This window comes from Mus caroli, chromosome 12 (assembly GCF_900094665.2).
Source record: "Mus caroli chromosome 12, CAROLI_EIJ_v1.1, whole genome shotgun sequence".
NCBI lineage: Eukaryota > Metazoa > Chordata > Mammalia > Rodentia > Muridae > Mus > Mus caroli.
Window position 1 is genome coordinate 61712430 of NC_034581.1, and position 14081 is coordinate 61726510.

The following is a 14081-nucleotide window of genomic DNA, read 5'->3' on the forward strand; positions in this document are numbered from 1 at the left end:
GGGTAAGTAATGAGACACCTGGAATATGTAGAATAGAAGGCAGAAGACAATTGAAAGAGGACAGGGGATTTGAACTAAAGACACAGGCATTAGTCAACTCATTTTAAAGTCTAGTGGGGTAAGTGAGGACCTAAGGGGGGGTTCATGTACAGGGATAGAATGTCAGCTCAATTAGCAGCATCTAGTGCATCCGTACAACAAATGGCAGTCTCTGAATAAAAGCACGAAGAGGGCAGCAAATTATTGATCTCTTATGCTAAAGTTTTAAACCAAGAATAATTTAACACTTACGGAGCTGTCTGAATCCCTACTCTCTATCTCGCATCAGAGCACAAGACTTTAATAAATATGACTAGTTCTTGTTATATTACCTATCACAAGCAGAAACTCCTCAAGTTATGAGAAATACTTAGCTAATCATACATGTCTACAATCAAATACAAGCTGACAGCTAGGAACTTCAGAGTAGAGACCATCACTAGTTTTGAACACCATGGTTTTGAGTGTAATATATTCGGAGGTGAAAGAGAAAATTATCTTAACTGAAGGAAACATGAAAAGATGATTGCCTGCATATGTAGAGGGCAGCAATCACAGAGCATCCTGACAAGAATCTCCATTCTGAACAGCAGTGCCCTTAGCAGAAGCTATCAATTTCCAAAAAAGAGAATGCTAGAATGCTTGGATTTAAAAAAAATGATAAAAAACTTCACAACTCATACATTTCTTGAAAATGATCTTGGTGATTCTATGAAGAAGAAAAGGACAACACTCAATTTATGAAAAATTTTCTTCTGGAAAATTGATCTTTCGAAGGGAAAAACATTTCTAAAATGTAATGTTTTGACATACACCACTTAAATTCATAGGACACTCACAGAGATGAATAAACAAAAGGGCATACTTTTTTATCTTTCTAAATTTTAGCGGAAATGGAGATAAATACACACATTTAGTGCAAAAGTAAATCTAAAAAAAAAACCCAAAATATAAACAACAAATAGAAAAGCAACAAACATTTGTATTCTTAGCAGACAAACCTGATATTCAATTTTTAAAAATCTAGCTGCTCTCCAATATCCATCCATGAGAAGCTACAAGGCAGACTGGGAGTGAAAGCCATTTTGAGAAAGATAGCTGCAACACTCTATGTGGGTAGTTATTTTGCCCACAGTGCTTGCTATGAATATATTTCCTAGAAAAACAGAATAACCTAACATTTTGCAGAATATCCTGGGACTTTGCATTTTATCATGTGCTCATGTAATTATAATGGTACTACTACCCAGCCCATAGTATCAGAAATATATCTGTAGGTCTTATAAATATAAGCATACTTTTACTTTTTAAAATAACCAAACAATGGGACTGGAGTGATGGCTCAACTTTTTGGAGCACTGGCTGCTCTTATAGAAGATCTGAGTTCATTTTTCAATACCCACATAACAGCTCACAATCATTTGCCACTCCAGTTTCAGAGTATGTGACATCCTCTTTTAGTCCCTACAAGAACCAGACACTCCAGCAGTGCACAGATCCACACACATGCAAAATGTCCATATACATCAAATAAAAATGTTTAAAAAATAACAAAACATGACTTGAACATAATATCAGTGGACATGCTAACATAGAAGGAGGAATCTAGAAATAAAACATGATCACCACTAATGAGAGTCAGGAGATGGAGATTTAGCCGTTCCTGGGGATCCCACTAATTAGTCATCAAAGACAAACTGGTCAACCCAGAGACAACAACAACATAAGCCTCACAGAGTGAACATCTCCCCATGTGTGTTTGTGTGTGTATGCATGTGTGTGTGTGTTTGTGTTTGTGTGTATATGCATGTGCATGTGTCTGTGAGTAACCATAGTAATCACAAAGAAACAGGCTATCAATTGGAGAGGGAGTAGGAGTCATGGGCAGGGTTGGAAGGAGGAAAAGGAAAATTGATGCAATTATATTTTAATTAAAAATAACACCAATATATAACTAAACACTTAACACCATTGTTATTTATTTGTTTAAAATCACAAAAACGTAAATGCATTCAATGTTTAGTTTGGGATATTGAATAATTACTTATTTGAAGACTTGTGCCATTGCTTTAGACTCTGCCTAGCCATGAAACAATTTCTTGGGTCTTGTGACAGTGAATACTCTTAGGATGCCCAGGATGCTCTGGTGTCTCAGGCAACGTTTCCCCAAATCACTCCAGTGATCAAATTTAGAATTCAATTTAGACAACTAATCCTGACATGGTTCTAATTTTAAGGCATCTGTCTTGTGTAATTACACATGTATTATAAAAATTAACACTCTGATGACAATAAATGCTTACAAAACAAAACAGAAAAGATATAAATATAAAATACAGATATTTTCCTTAAATACCTATGCTAAATTTAGTCTTATAAATGATAGTTCACATATAGTAATACATCTAATTACACAGTTACATGACATTCTCTCTAGACTAATTTGTACTTGTTATATTTTGTTTAGATTTCAAATCAATACCTAGTATTGTTATTTTAAGATATATCTTTCAAATGCTTCATTATGCAAATAAGCAACTTTATTTAACAATTTAAATTATATAGTAGGCGAATTTTGACATTTATAAGTGTCAATTTTCTACTATTCTCTTCTATATTTTAACACATTCTTGGAAAAGGTGGCTTTCTGTAATCTCAGCATGAACCCATTACCTATTCTGTGAAAGCTGTGTTAGTCTACAAAATTTAGATGTTAGCTTATGTTCCTGGTAACCATTAAATACATTCTTAGTGTTTAGATGCCCAATGCTACAGTGGATACTTTGTATGTATGTGTTAGTTACTTTACCAGAGAAAACATAGTTGAAAGCGCTTTAGAACTCACCCAACTCAACTCTCTTATTTCCAAATTGGAAAATGACAATCTTGAGGTCATCAGGTGCCTGACATAGCCATTGCTCTTTGTACCATAAGTGAGCTGAAGGAAGGAAGGAAGGAAGGAAGGAAGGAAGGAAGGAAGGAAGGAAGGAAGGAAGGAAGGAAGGAAAGGAGGGAGCAAGAGAGTGAGGGAGGGAAGGAAAAAGGAAGGAAAGAAGGTAGCAAACAAAAAACACTGGTTCTTTTGTTCTTTTTGATTCATTGTCTATGGATGCTAGTTCTGGAATCCCAATATTTGTGATTGTTGGTAACTCCCAAAGTAGACCTAGAGTAGCAAAGTACTGGGAAACTATGTATATATTGAAGCACCATAACTAGACTAACATCAATGGTGTAACTGCTCCAAATGCAATAGGTAAAACACACTCCCAGTTCAGTATCCTTTCTTCCAACCCTTTCATGTCCCAGACAACAACTGTGAAGATGTTGTCTTTCAGTAATGCAGCCCTGTCAGTATTTGAGTAAGGAGCAGTGACATTTGAATCATGTTTGCTTATGATAGTCTTCTATTTAGGATTCCTCATGGCTATCTGTACCCATGTTCATCATGAGATCTTGGATTACCAAGCACAATAATTTTCTTCTTTTTCCCAGAAGACATACATTGCCTTTTGATTTGTTCTCTTTTCTTAACAGTCGAACTTAATGTTAGTCATTTTGCAGGCTAGAGAGATTGCTCAGAAATTAAGAACACTTGTTATTCTTTGAGAGGACCTGAGATTTGGTTCCCAGTAATCAGGTCAAGAGACTTACAGCCATATATAACTTCAGCTCCATGGGATCCAACATCCTTTTCTGGCCCTGCAGATACCCAATGTATGTAAAATAGCTCCACACACAACACAGTAGACACGCACACACACACACACACACACACACACATCTAAACATTAATTAAGTAATTTAATGCTAAATGAATTAATTTTTAATTGATTACCACATTTAATATCTGCTACATATGATCTGCTAATTCAGATCATAGTTATTAATATTATCTGTTATTTAGTAAACATTTATTAAAGCTATAAAGACAACAGTTTTGCCTTTCAATAAAACATCAGCTATTAGGGTACTAGATTTATTTACATCAAATGAAATTTAGTATATAACAATAAAAAAACAGAACACCATAGCTTTGTCCTCTGTTTGGTTGGAAAAATCCTCAATTCATCTTCTTGAAATTGGAGCAAAGGTTATGAGTTCCTTTGCCCTATAGATTCAACAACTAGTTTAAAATATTGCACGAGACTCGGATTCATTCAAATTTTCTTGAAGTAAACCAAATCTTATTACTTTCCTACCACTAATCATACTAGGTACCTCAATTAGAGTAAGTTGCTTTTGTGCTCTATAGGTCAGACTAAAAGGGCAAACAGGAACTTTTCTTTTTATCTTGTTAAGGTACAGTTTTGAAAGTTAAAACCAATTTATATTCATTCAGTTGAAAGAAAAAAAGAACAGAGAATATTTCCCAATCTCAGTAACCAGAAGAACATTTATCCTCTTATGTCACATGAAGCATAAAATAATACAGTGGGATGAGGCAATGCATAAAGGTTAGTGTCTGTATGAAATATACTAGTATATACACAAAGCTATGTCTTCAAAGACCTTGCAGACTACAGGATCTGCAGGCTGGAAAAACAGACGTAATTAAGCAAAATAGTTGGTGTGCCAAAAGAAAAATTGAAGATTATGTGGGAATAAAGAATGAAAACTTTCCTGGATGAATCCACCAGGCTATGCGGATTCAGTAACCCTTTGCCTGAGTTTGGAAAGATGCTGTGAAAATACAAGGAGGAAGAGGCTCCTGACCAAAAGCATAGTGTGCTTAAAGACACGTGTGTAATCACCTGTGACTGTGCTCCAGAAGGAACCTTAGGACCATGTGGCTCATGCACTGAGGAGTAAGTTACCCTAAAATTTGACTTGAGTCTCACAACTTAGCAATCTATGTGTAGGCACAAGAAAGATGTTTTTCAAAGCCTGGGATGGATGTGGGAGAGAGAGATGGTTCAGTGTCTTGATGAAGGAGGTCTTCATTGTACCAGGGCAAAGGTGAGGGGAGTGGTCAAGAAGGCACTGAGGTTTACCCTGCCTTGCTAAGAGAAAATTCATTCACGGACTCCCAATGAGAGTAAGGTGACAAATTGCTTATTCATTCCAGAGATCAATAACCTATAAAATAAAATAGGCCCAGTAAAGTAGATGGAAGGATAATGTCAACACTACATTTCCCAGAATGAATAGTTCAGTTAAAAGCTACTATCATTCTTTCAATTGATTAATTCATTTTAAATGACAAAGGAAGTATTAAGTTTCATTACAACATTTTGAACAACTTTTGCTTCGTTGTGTGTCTTTCTCCCCTTTTCCCTCCATCCTGGTCTTGGCTCATACCCATTCACCACCAATATCCTGCCTCCAGTTTTCAGGTCAAATATTTCTTATGGCCTTGCTTTCTTTCCATCTTCCTCACACCACTTATTCCCCTCATGACCTCCTTTGTAGCTTGTTGCCTCCAGCCACATTAACACATACACACTTTTATACCTGCTTATAAACATTGAGCGCTGGGATCCCTATATGAAAGACAATATATGGACTAAGACTTGTGGTGCACATCCACTTTACCCAGTACTGTGAATGCAGAGGTAAGCAAACCTCAGAATTGGACTATATAGTGGGTTTCCAGTTAACAACAGAAATAGACTGAGATTTGGGGGAGGGAAGAGAAGGATATGAATATGTAATACTTGTTTATGGGAGTCAAGGTCATATATATATATATATATGTATATGAATAGCTCATATATATATGTGTATATATATATATTAATATATATCTTGTTCCATCTATTTTCCTAAAAAGTCACAATGTCATTTTTTCTTTACAGTTGCATAAAATTCCATCTTATGTACTACATTGAGAAAAACAACTTAATTAAAGATACTGTCTTAGTACCTTAGGTAAGAGTGCATATAACTGAGAGGAGAAGCCTGAAATGAGTGGCCCTCTACTGAAGTCATTGCAGTTTATTAGAGTGAAGAATTGGATGAAAAATGTTTTAAACTTTAAGCCTTTTTCATCTAAAAAGCGAACTTCCTGGAGTTCATGCTGTTATAATACAGCAATCATTTTGTTATTTGTTATCACTCCTCTAAGAACCCTAAATGAGAGCCTTATTCTTGAGTAGATCGCTTCAATTCCTCATGAAGTTGCTCTGCCCCATTTGGGTTGCCACTAGAATGTTGGCTCACCACCAGACCAACTCAACTTAGGCTCCTGTGGCAGATAAAGTTTTCCATGAAACACATCTGAAGTTAGGATAGGATGGCCAGGTTCCCTTGTCTTATTAACTGCAATGGTTCAGTAAATCAGTATGCATAATTACCCCTCACACACTGTAGGAGAGAGCTGAGGGGAGTTAGAGGAGAAGGGACATAGAGGATGGAATTTTGGAAGGCAAACAGAGGGGACAGAAGAGAGAAAACTGCTCTCATATGACTAGAGAAGATAAAATCAGCACATATTCTTTATACCATTCTTCCTCCTGTCATTCACTTTTGCTCATGAAAATCAAACACAATCATATTCAGATTCCCTTCCATTTTACAATTGATTTAAGCTATCATAGTCTTTTCTAAATTGAATTTCATTTTCTACATCATTTTACACTTAGCTAAACAGCATTACTGACAATTGATCTCCTTATTCCACCCCTCCCGATGTAGCATGTGTGCACAATACTCCTGGGACAGAGTAATGTCTGCTTTTTTCTCTCTGCTCTCCTTTTCATTTTCAATACTGTGTGAATGCTTTGCCTAGTCCTTATCTCACGATTATCTTATAAACTGTCTTTTAAATATGCTAGAGGTCCTGTGCAGGGATTCCAAAACTCCTTGACACTCAGTTGCCCTCGGACTAGTGACAGTACATAATTCTTTTATCATAAACACTGACTGATACAGAGATGGCGATTATAAAAATTTAAGGAAAAATAAAGATCTTAGTCTTGGATGATACTGATGAGCAGTTTAATGACTGGGCAGTTAGCAGTGGTCCTGAAGACTTAGACTGTTTAATAACCAAAGAAATGAAATCTTCACAATCAGACCATAGAGTATGTAAAATCAAGAGGTAAGTGATTGAACAACAGCAGCAGAAACTATTAAGCATGTAAGGCAAGGAAAAGAGATAGGCTTTACCAAGTCCAGGAAATGGATGGGAATCAAGGGAAATATATGCTTCAGAAGTTACCCAAAGGGCACATTTTTGACAGGGTTGTCATTTAAGACAAGAGGAGACAAACAGTCATCACCCCTGAGAATTTAGATGTGCTAGTGAATTTTGAGTGGCTGCAGAGAAGGAATATCAAAAGATAAATGATATGAAATTTGACTGAGCAAAAACAAACAAACAATAACAAAAAAAAAAAAAAACAAAAACAAAAACCAAACCTCCTGGTAGGGCAAATCACGACAGCATAAAGTAAAACAGCCATTGAGGGTTATCAATACATACAAACAAAAAAGGAGCAATATCAAATAATACAACAAACTCACACCATCATCTTAGAAGTATAACTAAAAAACATTCCACATGTTTCCACTTCCAACATATTGCTTGCCAACATGAACAGCAGTTCATAGACAGTTCTACTCGTCTCTTAAAATAATGTTCCCTAAATATCTATTGTGTTTCTTTCTTTCCTTTTATTCGCCAACATGTTCAGCTTTCATCCACTTCTTACCAGACACGATATTTCTCAATGCTCTCTAATCACTTCTATAAAAGGACAGGCAGTCAGGATTCATCTCCACAGTATGTAAATAGAGTACACCTTACTCATGTAAAAAGAGAGTAAGCAAAACAACATATATCTTCTCATCAACAGCCCTACTTTTGTTTTTCCTTTTGATGATTAGAAATGACGGGGGACATTAGTAAGGGGGCTGCGTGCATGCTCGGCCAGCCTGCGCTTTGCAGTTTGCCTTATGTCCTGTTAGTATTTGTAAAGTCAGAGTGAAAGTCAAGCACCCTACTTCAATGGGGATGTTTTTGTCTTTAGTTTTTGTTGCCAATATGTTCTTTTTCTAGTTTCTCAGTCTTTGTTGACCCAATTCTACTTCCTCTGCAAGGACCTTTTGGAACACCACACCCACCTAACACTTCAAAACAAGGTAAGTGACATTTGCCCATGCAGTACACACTGCAGCAGTGAAAACAGACAAATATCCAAACATGCACAAGGGGAGATTTCAATTTAAATAGTGGTGGCTTTGAATAATTTTCTCAAAAGTGTGGCTAACATCTGCCATTAGCCTCACTTCCGTAATCTCTACAAGGCAATGTTCTGATATAAATAATAACACAGACATTGGTTTAAATCTGACTTTAGTTCGCTTTCCTTTTTTCTTTCACTTGTTGCTTGGACTTAAACAGTTTGAGAATCAACGTGAACTTCTCCCTTTTTTCTATGAGGTTTAGCTCACCTTCCAAATATGGTTAATACTGTGTCCCTGTTTACTTGAGAAAATAAATATTCTAAAGTTTCTAATTTATAAGATAAAAGGAAAGAAGTATCAATCTATTGATCACACCTAATTTAATCAAAAGATTGTTCTATTCTCATGGCTGTGATGAAAACTTTGATTGTGTCAGATTTTGGATATTTTTTGCACTAATCTCTTTAACTTTGTTGTTAAAATAATTGAATCATTCAAGAGATTCCAGAGCTCAAAGAAGAAATAAGAAATTTTCTCAATTGAGAATTCTTTGTTTAGCTCTGTACCACATTTTTAATGGGGTTATTTAAATTTCTGGAGTCCAGATTCTTGAGTACTTTGTATATATTAGATATTAGTCCCCTATCCAAATGACTGAGAAGCACCTGAAAAATTGTTCAACATCCTTAATCATCAGGGAAATGCAAATCAAAACAACCCTGAGATTCCATCTGACACCACTCAGAATGGCTAAGATAAAAAATTCTGGTGACTGCAGATGCTGATGAGAATGTGGAGAAAGAGGAACACTCCTCCATTGCTGGTGGGGTTGCAAGCTTGTACAACCACTCTGGAGGTTCCTCAGAAAATTGGACATAGTACTGCTTGAAGATCCAACAAATGTTCCAACTTGTAATAAGGACACATGCTCCACTATGTTCATAGCAGCCTTTTTTATAATACCCAGAGCAGGAAAGAACCCAGATGTCCCTCAACAGAGGAAGGGATGCAGAAAATATAGTACAGTTACACAATGGAGTACTACTCAGCTACTAAAAACAATGAATTTATGAAATTCTTAGGCAAATGGATGGATCTGGAGGATATCATCCTGAGTGAGGTAGCCTAATCACAAAAGATCTCACATGATATGCACTCACTGATAAGTGGATATTAGCCCAGAGACTTAGAATACCTAAGATACAATTTGCAAAAAACATGAAAATCAAGAAGGAAGAGCAAAGTGTGGATACTTCATTCCTCCTTAGAATAGGGAACAAAATACCCATGGGAGGAGTTACAGAGACAATGTTTGCAGCTGTGACAGAAGGATGGACTATCCAGAGATTACCCTACCCGGGGATCCATCCCATAACCAGCCACCAAAAGCAGACACTATTGCATATGCTAGCAAGATGTTGCTGACAGGACCCTGATATAGCTCTCTCTTGTGAGGCTATGCCAGTGCCTGGCAAATACAGAAGTGGATGCTCACAGTCAGCTATTGGATGGATCACAGGGCCCCCCAGTGGAGGAGCTAGTAAAAGTACCCAAGGAGCTGAAGGAGTCTGCAACCCTATAGGAGGCAAAACAATATAAACTAACCAGTACCCACAGGGGTCATGTCTCTAGCTGCATATGTATCAGAAGATGGCCTAGTCAGCCATCATTGGGAAGAGAGGCCCCTTGGTCTTGCAAACTTTATATGCCCCAGTAAAGGGGAATGCCAGGGTCAAGAATCAGGAGTTTGTGGGTTGGGGAGCAGGATGGGGGAAGGTATAGGGGACTTTCAGGATAGCATTTGCAATGTAAATGAAGAAAATACCTAATAAAAATGGGGAAAAGAAATGTAAATGAAGAAAATATCTAATAAAAATTATTTAAAAAAAGAAAGTTAAGCATAAAACTACTGTTTTCTTTATATCAGCTAGCCAGTAGTATGTACATTTTTTATATTTATATAATATTTTCTAATATCAAATCAAATCAATATTGCCATCAAATCAAAAGTGATATATATTAATAATTTTAATGTTAAAAAGATGCATCATATGAAATAATGTTAAACATTAAGAAAATAATTGTTTTCCTGTAATACAACATCAAAAATTAAATGCAAAATACAACAAAAATGAAAGCTATCTTCCTAAAAGTCACATACACATGTCATTTGTAAATTTTAACAAATACATTTTTTGTTTTTCATATTTTCCCTCTACTTTATTTTTTTCATTTGTGTTACCTATTAATATCTAAAACGAAACCTCAAAGTCATTTGTATGTTTCATAGAAGAAACCTACACATATAAATGACAATAAGTCTCCTGCACTCATTTCAAGCTTAACCCTAGCCAAGTGTCAATTTGTTTGACGTGAGCTTGAGAAGAAATGTGGCCAATAAAGTCAGTCATGGGCAGGCCTGGCTATAACTATGAAGATGCCCCCTCCAAACCTTCTACATTCATCCCATCATTTCCAAGGGAAATAATATTTGGAATTTTTCATGCCTTATTGGAGAGTACATCACACATGCTGTTGATCAAATGTTCAGAAGGAATTGAGTGTGCTCAGTAGAGAAATCAAAAATGAAAGCAAATGTGAGGAACAGCAGAGCTTCCTGTCCTTGGGTAGGAATGTTATATGTATATGTTTGCTCTGATTTCACATGAGACCCTCCAGAACATCCTGATTTATCTCTAGCTCATGGCTATATTGCTGCACTATAAATGAAAAAAAAAAAAAAAAGAGGCTGGCATATGGCTCAGTTGTTAAGAGCACTTACTGCTTTTTCCATAGGAGTGAATTTTGGTTCCTGAGACTTACTTCTGACAGGTTATAAGCACCTCTTACTTCAGCTTGCAGGGGATCCCATGGCTCACACTCATATATACATATCCACACACAGACCCATAAGTACAGACATATACACAACTTAATTTAAGCCTTAAACAAATGTAACTTTTCAGAAAGTAGGTCAATGGCTGTCACACAAAGATCAAATAAATGTTTGTTTGTTTTACATTTAAGGTAAACACAGCTGTCCTGTTATTCACTGGACACCATTCTTTATATAGGCACAGCGAAGGGAAAAGACTGTTGTGAGACAGTATGAAGGTCTAGAACACAAAGCATTCCATAAGTGTTTAAGGGATCTCCATGAGTTCAAAAGGAGACAAAATATCAGAAGCCATATATCAATTGGTCCATGCACAGTCTTTAGAATCAAATCTTTTGTGCTTCAGGAATTACTACCATTACAGGAAGAGATAGGGTATGGGATACATAACATCATTTTTTTCTTGGCTGAAAGGTATGACAAGATATTTATACTTCCCTAAAAGTTAGAGGTTTTCTGCTTTCTTTAAAATAACGACAAAGCCTCAGCATATAATAATCAAAATTATGTTACTCCCATTATTTTCCAACTCTAATCACAAATTTAGTATTTAGAGAGAAACATTCTTTCTCTCAGTCCATTTCATCAAAAACAAATGAGATTTATTACAAAATGTACCAAAAATGAAAACTTCAATTTGATTTTCCAAGAGTGGCAATAGCACACAGAAATAGCACAATCTGGCCTACTAATATCTCCAAAGCCTCTTTACATGGAGAAATTGCATCCATTTTCTGTGAGTAGTTCGAAAGAGGGCAAGTTCTTCAGCAAGTTGGGTCAATGAGATTAGACCTCAGAATTGCAGAAACAGCACCTTCAGGATGCAAAACTACAGTCTAATCAATGAGAAGCACAGTTATTGCAGACCAAGACTGAGGTAGACTCTACTGGAAAGATGCTTTCAAGGGCTCTGAGTTCAAAAACCCTTAAGAACTTGTTCTGATGATTTCTAGTTCTCTTTCAAACTCTGAGAACATGTTTTAATTTCCATGTGTCTATATGAACACTACAAGATACTGTAGTGACTTGGCAAGGCATTGTTTTCTCTGCATTCCTCCCTTACACTACAAACAAACTTCATTATGCTATTGGTATTCTACTCATTGTATTGGTGTTCTACTCATTTTAGTACAATGCATTCTAATTTGAAAGCTTTAGAGTTTTCTCTCTTGGATTTAGGGATTCAGAATATAATTCAGAAAAATCAAAATTTGTCATCATCTATATTCTTATATACAAAGAACAGTTAATTAAATACTTCATGTCACAAGAGTTCAAAGGGAATAATTTGTCTAAACTACACAATGTAAGATGCAAGTACTTATCAGTAAGCCATATCAATCAGCTCTTAAGTTTTTAAAATATCAATTTTAACTATTTGATGGAAATGAACACAGTAATGAATTGCCTGAATTCTCTGCTCAAAAAATGTGGTTACATTAATTGAGGATGAGACATTGAAATTGCAGGATGCAGGTTCATGACATTCCTTGGGAACTCTCTTTTCCCTGCCTCCCCCCCCCCAGGTCTCAGTCACTAATTTCAATGATACAGTTTTATTACGTTTTAGTTATTACAAAGTACTTAATAGTAATTTTGAGATAATGATGACAAAATTTATATATCCATTTTGTATGGGTAGGCTTTTCCAGAAGTAGGTTTGCTAAGGGAATTTAAATTATTAAATGCACAGAGCTTTGGCTTCATCTCTGAGGAAATTGATCTGAAGAGACAACATTTCAAAAGAAGATGTATTGATAAATGTAGCCATTTCATATGCATGAAAGGTTGAACTGGAGATATCAGCATATATACAAATCTGAATCTGTACCCCAAATATATTGTTGGACAAAATATGTGCATTGTTTAACTTTCAAAAGTACAGCCTGAAGAAGGCTGTGAACTATGAAGAGGTTAAGGCAGCACTGTGAGTATGAATCAAGACTATAAATACATATGCCTTGTTTCAAATTCTCACTCTGACATCAACTGTGACATTGTGCAAACACTTGACTTTCTATGTCTTTATTTTTCTCTCTGTTGTAAAGCAATTGCATTTTAATTTCAGCAAGAGAGGCTCCTTAAGATTAAGTAAGCAATTGTGTCTCAGGAAGTTCCTAAAGCTTACAAGATTCTTATCTTCTTCTCAAGAAGTAGCAGCTCTTCCAGAGAGGAGACTCTGGCCTGTGAAGCATGTTGCAAGCTATCAAGGGTTACAGTTTTCTTGAGGTGGGCTTTTAGGTGATGATGCTAACTTTCAGTCAAACAAGATCCTGTAATTTCTCACTTGTAGAAATTTATTGCCAATAAACTCATTAGTTTTTCAGTTTGGCCCAGCTGGTGGAACCACTACTTTGTTCTGTCATTGGTCCCCTAACTAAGGCAAGTATAATTTTGTCCAAATTTTCCAGAAGAGTTATACAACTATCTGAAAAACTAATCAATGATGATACTTTATCTTTACTTTTGTGATATAGTAACTAGTTTATAGTGTAACTGTGGTAAAGAGTTGGAAAAAGGTTTAATTCATGAATATATTGACAATTTTGTGCATATAGACTTTATGTAAAGATAGGGTATTTCATGAGAGTTCTATGAGAATGTTCTAAACAAAATGATTAATAGAGATAATGAGACAAAAAGTAGATATAGCCATAGCTGTGGCTTTATCTTTGGAATATTCATTAAGCTCAAAATGTTATTAGATATTAAGCAATCTATTAGATTTAAAATAAAATATGGAAAATCCATATTTTTTTATTATGAGTACAAACTGATACACATTGTTCATTAAGAAAGAACTCCATAGAGCTGTAAAAAGAAGTCAGCACTTAAGGCCACTTGCTATTTTCCAGAAGATCTAAGTTTAATTCCTAACAATCATTTTGGGTGATTCACAGAAAAGGGTAAATCCTTCAAAGAATCCAAAACCTTCTTCTAGCAGTTACCTGTCCATATATGGCAAACTCTCTCTCTCTCTCTCTCTCTCTCTCTCTCTCTCTCTCTCTCTCTCTCTCTC

At 35.8% G+C, this 14081-nt stretch overlaps 1 protein-coding gene across 2 annotated transcripts in view; it reads right to left on the bottom strand.

The window, feature by feature from the left end:
* The window catches only part of Mdga2 (MAM domain containing glycosylphosphatidylinositol anchor 2), a 749855-nt gene that overhangs the window by 393410 nt on the left and 342364 nt on the right, over positions 1 to 14081 (bottom strand). The window lies entirely within an intron of this gene.